This window comes from Brachionichthys hirsutus, chromosome 6, assembly GCF_040956055.1.
Source record: "Brachionichthys hirsutus isolate HB-005 chromosome 6, CSIRO-AGI_Bhir_v1, whole genome shotgun sequence".
NCBI classification, from domain to species: Eukaryota; Metazoa; Chordata; class Actinopteri; order Lophiiformes; family Brachionichthyidae; genus Brachionichthys; species Brachionichthys hirsutus.
Window position 1 is genome coordinate 302,858 of NC_090902.1, and position 7,500 is coordinate 310,357.

Below are 7,500 nucleotides of genomic sequence, written 5' to 3' on the forward strand. Positions count from 1 at the left end.
AATGTTTTTCTCTCTCTGCTGGAGTCCAAATGGGTTTTTTATTCGATTGCATCATTTCCCATAATGCTTTTCACCCGTCTTCTAAGTTGGCACATAGGTGGCGTTGCGAGGCCATCCGGGGGGGGACAGATCCAACATGGCAGCCGCGTCCCTCACCTCTTCACACGTCGGCCCCGCCCCAGCCTGAAAGCGCCTTTCTCTTCTGAAACGAACTCCGACAAATCGGATTTAGCGTTCCCGAGGAACGAAAACAAATATTGTTACAACGGTAATAAGAAACGGCGCCGGGCCCTTTGGAGGGGGGCCCTTTGGAGGGGGGCCCGCTCTGCTGCCTGATTCTTATTCATGAAGCCACGGCTATGCGTGTTAGCACAAACGAGCTAGTCTCCTCGCCGCGTTCGGCGTGTCAGTCACCGTTACGGAATACAAGAGCCAGCGGTGACGAAGACGAGTCGCCAGGATCGAGGACAAATTGTCCCCAAAGTCACATTGGACAGCCTTTTATGATTAATGATTGATTACGGAGGAGGAGGAGGAGGAGGCCTCACACTTAATAAACAGGAGGGAGATGAAAGGGAGAGCGACATCAGCCGACAGTGCTCGCTCGCCCCGTTCACCAACCGGAGAGCGTCTGGAGGAGTCGCCGGTCCTTTGATGTTCAGACGGTCAGCAGGAAACGACGTCTGTCTGCTCTAAATATAAGGAAGGAGAACGTCCAGGTACAGACGAGGACAAGACGAGGACAAGAACGAGGACAAGAACGAGGACAAGAACGAGGACAAGACGAGGACAAGAATGAGGACAAGAACGAGGACAAGACGAGGGACAAGACGACGACTGAACTAATAACATACATTCCAACGTTGAGCAACAAACAAACAAACGAGCAGCTGCTCACGTGACTCCTCTTAGACGCGTTTTTCTTTTCTCTTTTTGTGAATGGACATTGAACAACCTGCAGGTTTGCTGTGTCTAAACTTTATTTGTATGAATGTACTGTCTGTGCGTGTGAATAAAGTTTTGTGACATCACTGGTCCTGACCCCGCCCCTCTGTTCCCTTGTAGCCCTGAACGAGCCGACCATCGACTACGGCTTCCAGCGGCTACAGAAGGTCATCCCTCGCCACCCGGGAGACCCCGAGAGGTTACCTAAGGTCAGTCCCACAATGCACCTGTGCTGCCGTAGAACACCTGAGCTGCTGCTCGTTAGAAGCGGCTGCCTGATGGGAGTTGTTGAAGGAAGAGAGGAGGGAGGAAGGAAGAGAGGAAGGAAGGAAGAGAGGAGGGAGGAAGGGAGGGGAGAGAGGAGGGAAGGAAGGAAGAGAGGAAGGGAGGAAGGGAGGGGAGGGAGGAAGGAAGAGACAAAGCAAGGAAGGAAGAGAGGAAGGGAGGAAGGCATCAAGTTATCAGTAGGAGGCCGGTTCTGGCCCGGTTCTGCTCCGGTTCTGGCCCGGTCCTGGCCCGATTCTGTTTCGGTCCTGGCCCGGTTCTGCTCCGGTTCTGGCCCGGTTCTGCTTCGGTTCTGGCCCGGTCCTGGCCCGGTTCTGCTGTTGGCTTGTCCGGATGATGTCCACTCCTTTATTTTGTCATCCCGTTCGCCGATGCGAGTTGTTGTTATTGTCGATGTCGGTTTCCATGGCGACGACCATCTGTATGCAGCGGCTCACACCTGCCCCGTTAGCATGAAGGGATTGCGTTGGCGCTAACTGAGGCAGACTCTCCGAGGCGGCGGCGCCGGCGTCCGATGGGCTCCGACACCCCAAAGCGGCGGCCAAATTGAACCCATTTATCAAAATGTTGACATCGGAGAGATCCAGTCACCGAAAAGCAGTTTATTTGTAAATGGATACTAATGGCGAGCCGCGGCGACGGCCCGACGACGGCCCCATGCTTAAATATTTATTTATTCACAAGAAACCTCAATGAGGCCACAGACGAGTTCCTCCGCCGCGGTTTGAACAAGATCGCCGGAGCAAAGGGGCTGCTGGGCCGCCGCCGCCGGGACCATGTGACTGAGCTGCGACAGGTAACGCAGCCTGTCGCTTCTCTTTTGTTTTCACCTGCCGGCGCTCTGCAGGGGGCGGGCAGAGATGTGGCGTGCGTAGCGTTTAGTTTGTGGACAGGCGGCGTGACAGAACCGATTGATTCTTGTAGGAGGCAGAGCGAACCTGATGGCTAACGGATTAGCTCAAAGCTAAAGAATTAGCTCAAAGGTAACGGATTAGCTCAAAGCTAAAGAGAATTAGCTCAAAGGTAACGGATTAGCTCAAAGCTAAAGAATTAGCTCAAAGCTAAAGAATTAGGCTCAAAGGTAACGGATTAGCTCAAAGCTAAAGAGAATTAGCTCAAAGGTAACGGATTAGCTCAAAGCTAAAGAGAATTAGCTCAAAGGTAACGGATTAGCTCAAAGCTAAAGAGAATTAGCTCAAAGGTAACGGATTAGCTCAAAGCTAAAGAATTAGCTCAAAGGTAACGGATTAGCTCAAAGCTAAAGAGAATTAGCTCAAAGGTAACGGATTAGCTCAAAGCTAAAGAGAATTAGCTCAAAGGTAACGGATTAGCTCAAAGCTAAAGAATTAGCTCAAAGGTAACGGATTAGCTCAAAGGTAACGGATTAGCTCAAAGGTAACGGATTAGCTCAAAGGTAACGGATTAGCTCTCCCCCCCCCCCCCGTCTGCTTTTGGGGAATCAAGCATTTTGAGCCTTTCGGTTTGTTTCCCGGCGGAGCGTTCCCCGTTCCCGTCCCGTTGGGATGTGGGCGTGTCCAGCGGTCCGTTCAGGGATCATTAATCCGGCCCACTTCATGAATGAGGAGATTTCCTGAAGGAATTAACCCCCGCATGTCCCACACCTGATAACCTCTGATGTGGATGCTGCTCCTCCTCCTGCTGCTCCTCCTCCACCTCCTCCCACGCCATGTTACACGGAGATCAGCGGCGCTCCCGGTCATTCATCATCGTTAAGGCCGCTGTCTGATGCTCCTCCTGTTCACCCAGCACCTCCTCCACCTCCCAATGAGCCTCCCAATGAGGCTACCAGAAACCAGGGAGGAGGAGGTCTTCACTAAAACTTTATTTAAAATGTCACATTCGTTTGATTTAACTTCCTTCTACGGCTGCTTTGTGTTTCCGGAGCAGGAAAATGACTTTGATGATGTCACAGTGATGTCATCAGTGTTGCCTTCTTTTAGTTGAATGGAGGCATTGGTCCAATGCTTTATGGGAAATGTAGGAACCAGCCATCACTGATGAGCTTCCTCCTCTGAGTTGCCCCACATACAGACACACCCCTAACCCCCCCTGCACCTGCACCCCCTTCAGAGTGTCCACACCCACCCCCTCCTCTCGGAGGTGTGGGTCAGTGATAAGAGATGAAGATGATGATGATGACTGGAGTCAGTGCTTTACTGTATCGATCCTCGAGGCCTTTCAGCGCTCTGATTGCTCGCCCTGACAGGAATCCAATGTGTGCGTGTGCGTGTGTGTGTGTGTGTGTGTGTGTGTGTGTGTGTGTGTGTGTGTGTGTGTGTGTGCGTGTGCGTGTGCGTGTGCGTGTGTGTGTGTGTGTGTGTGTGTGCGTGTGTGTGTGTGTGTGTGTGTGTGTGTGGCGTGTGCGTGTGTGTGTGCGTGTGCGTGTGCGTGCGCGTGCGTGTGCGCGTGTGTGCGTAGCGTAGCGTAGCCGCATGGAGCTAATTAGCTGCCCTGACAGCTAGCACACGGAGCAGCAGAGGCCTTAAACTGCGTTCAGGCTGACGGTTACCATGGAGATGGACGCTGTTTGTGCGCCGTCTGACGGTTCTGTTAAAGATGCTTGTTGGTTGGTTTAAGTTGAGCTCCGCCTTTCTGGAGGATGACGATGGTCACCTGTTCAGACCGGGCCTCCTGATTGGTCGGTCTCTGATGGTCCCGTATCGGTAGCCTGATCTTCAGGGTCTCGTCCCGCTGCGCCTCCTTCAGGTGCTCCAGAAGCTTCTGGGTCTGATCCGGATGGTTCTGGGTCTGATCCAGAAGCTTCTGGGTCTGATCCGGGTGGTTCTGGGTCTGATCCGGATGGTTCTGGGTCTGATCCGGATGGTTCTGGGCCTGATCTAGAAGCTTCTGGGTCTGATCCGGATGGTTCTGGGTCTGATCCAGAAGCTTCTGGGTCTGATTCGGATGGTTCTTGGTCTGATCCAGAAGCTTCTCGGTCTGATCCGGATCGTTCTGGATCTGATCTGGATGGTTCTGGGTCTGATCCGGATGGTTCTGGGTCTGATCCGGAAGCTTCTAGGTCTGATCCGGATGGTTCTTGGTCTGATCCGGATGGTTCTGGGTCTGATCCAGAAGCTTCTCGGTCTGATCCGGATGGTTCTTGGTCTGATCCGGATGGTTCTGGGTCTGATCCGGATGGTTCTGGGTCTGATCCAGAAGCTTCTCGGTCTGATCCGGATGGTTCTGGGTCTGATCCAGAAGCTTCTGGGTCTGATCCGGGTGGTTCTGGGTCTGATCCGGATGGTTCTGGGTCTGATCCGGATGGTTCTTGGTCTGATCCAGATGGTTCTGGGCCTGATCCAGAAGCTTCTGGGTCTGATCCGGGTGGTTCTGGGTCTGATCCAGATGGTTCTGGGTCTGATCCGGATGGTTCTGGGCCTGATCCAGAAACTTCTGGGTCTGATCCGGATGGTTCTGGGTCTGATCCAGATGGTTCTGGGTCTGATTCGGATGGTTCTTGGTCTGATCCAGAAGCTTCTAGGTCTGATCTGGATGGTTCTGGGTCTGATCCGGATGGTTCTGGGTCTGATCCAGAAGCTTCTGGGTCTGATTCGGATGGTTCTGGGTCTGAGCCGGGTGGTTCTGGGTCTGATCCGGATCGTTCTGGATCTGATCTGGATGGTTCTGGGTCTGATCCGGATGGTTCTGGGTCTGATCCGGATGGTTCTGGATCTTTTCTGGTTCTTCTGGGTCCGTAGTCGGGGGGGCTGATGGAGATCTGGACCTGAACAGAACCCCCCCCCCCCGTACTATTTGTGACTAAATCAATGATGATGAGGAGGAGGAGGAGGGTCAGATCAATACCTTCTTCCTGTAAAATACTGATCATCAATATACTTGTTGTGTTTTAGTAAAATACTCTAATCGATGGTTGGGTCATGCAGAGACATGGACTTCATGATGATGATGATGATGATGATGATGATGATGATGATCCCCCTCCCCCCCCCCTCTGAGCTGTAGTACCCCAGGGAGCTCCACCAGAGGCCTCCACCTCCACACTGCTGCTCCTCAGGGACACCTCTTCTTCCTCTTCTTCCTCTTCTTCTGTTTCTTCACCTCTGTTCACACTCCTGGGAGGTTTCCTTTCTTTCTTTTCTTTATTCCTTCCTTTCTTCCCAATGTTCATTCTTACCTTTCCTCTCTTTTCACTTCCTTCCTCACTTTACGTTTTTCCTGATGAGTTCTTTTTTCTTGTTTTCCGTTCTTTCCTTCTTTATTATCCTTTTATTGTTTCCGGTTATTGTCCTCCTCCATGGCTTTCTTTTATTTCCTTTCTTTCCTTTCTTTGTTCTTCCCTTGTTTCCTTCCTTCCCGATTCTTCCTTTCATTCCTCTTTTATTTCCTTCCTTTCTCCTCACTTTATTAGTGCTGTTATTGTTATGAACAATTATCGCCATGGCGACCTGCTGAGATGCAGGCGCTCTGATTGGACGCTTCCTCTCCCGTGGGATGATGGGAAAACAGCCCCGGGCGAGAGAGAGAGAGAGAGAGTGTGTGTGTGCGTGTGTGTGTGTGTGTGTGTGTGTGTGTGTGTGTGTGTGTGTGTGTGTGTGTGTGCGTGCGTGCGTGCGTGCGTGCGTGTGTGTGTGCGTGTGTGTGTGTGTGTGTGTGTGTGTGTGTGTGTTTGTGTGTGTGTGTGTGCGTGCGTGCGTGCGTGCGTGCGTGCGTGTGTGTGTGTGTGCATGTGCGCGTGTGTGTGTGTGTGTGTGTGTGTTTGTGTGTGTGTGTGTGTGTGTGTGTGTGTGTGCCAGACTGTTGTCACCTGTTGCTGGTTGGAGGCTCTGATTGGTTTATCCTGGTTTTCCGTCCAGGTGTGTGTTGGTTCTGTTTGGGGCGGGGCGGGGCGGGGCCAGACGGCGGCACTGATTGAAACGTTACCGTGTTCAGATTTACGACGGTCTCAAACGCCTCCTGCGATAGAACTAACTCCGCCCCTGTTGCAGGAGGTGCTGCTGAAGCGAGCACCCTGGTGGAGGCGCTGTACGGGATGCCCCACAACAACCAGGTGGGTCACGCTGACCTTTGACACTTCCTTCCGTCTTCCCTTTTCTTTCTTTCCTTCCTCCTTCTTTTCCACTCTTGACCTTTGATCTCTCGAGGATGAAGAGTCGACTTCCTGTAACGTCTGTTAAATAAAAGTTAAATCTGTGCGGTGATCAGTTTTGGCTGCTGTTGATTGGTCGGCCTTCCCTCCTCCTCCTGCTCCTCCCGCTCCTCCTGCTCCTCCTCCTGCTCCTCCCCGCTCCTCCCGCTCCTCCCGCTCCTCCTGCCCTCCTCCCGCTCTTCCCGCTTCCTTCTCCTCCTCCTCCCGCTCCTCCCGCTCCTCCCGCTCCTCCTGCTCCTCCTCCCCGCTCCTCCCGCTCCTCCCGCTCCTCCTCCTCCTCCTCCTCCCGCTCCTCCCGCACTTCCCGCTCCTCCTGCCTCCTCCTCCTCCTCTCCTCCTCCTCTCCCGCTCCTCCCGCACCTCCCGCTCCTCCTGCTTCTCCTCCGCTCCTCCTCCTCCTCCCGCTCCTCCTGCTCCTCCTCCCGCTCCTCCCGCTCTTCCCGCTCCTCCCGCTCCTCCCGCACTTCCCGCTCCTCCCGCACTTCCCGCTCCTCCCGCTCCTCCTCCTCCTCCTCCCGCTCCTTTGCTCCTCTTCCCGCTCTTCCCGCTCCTCCCGCTCCTCCTCCTGCTCCTCCCGCTCTTCCCGCTCCTCCTGCTTCTCCTCCCGCTCCTCCTCCTCCTCCCGCTCCTCCTGCTCCTCCTCCCGCTCCTCCCGCTCCTCCTGCTCCTCCTCCCGCTCCTCCCGCTCTTCCCGCTCCTCCCGCTCCTCCCGCACTTCCCGCTCCTCCCGCACTTCCCGCTCCTCCCGCTCCTCCTCCTCCTCCTCCCGCTCCTTCGCTCCTCCCCCTCCTCCCGCTCCTCCTGCTCCTCTTCCCGCTCTTCCCGCTCCTCCTGCTCCTCCTCCTCCTCCCGCTCCTCCTCCCGCTCCTCCTCCTCCTCCCACTCCTCCCGCTCCTTCGCTCCTTCCGCTCCTCCTGCTCCTCCTCCCGCTCCTCCCGCTCTTCCCGCTCCTCTTCCCGCTCCTCCTGCTCCTCTTCCCGCTCCTCCCGCTCCTCTTCCCGCTCCTCCCGCTCCTCCTCCTGCTCCTCCCGCTCCTCCCGCTCTTCCCGCTCCTCCCCTCCCTCCTCCTGCTCCTCCCGCTCTTCCCGCTCCTCCTCCTCCTCCTCCCGCTCCTCCCGCTCTTCCCGCTCCTCCTTCCCCTC

General features: G+C 54.9%; 1 pseudogene; it reads left to right on the forward strand.

Annotated features, from left to right (window-relative positions):
* Positions 1 to 7,500, forward strand: part of LOC137895136 (transcription factor COE3-like) — a 25,236-nt pseudogene that overhangs the window by 12,914 nt on the left and 4,822 nt on the right.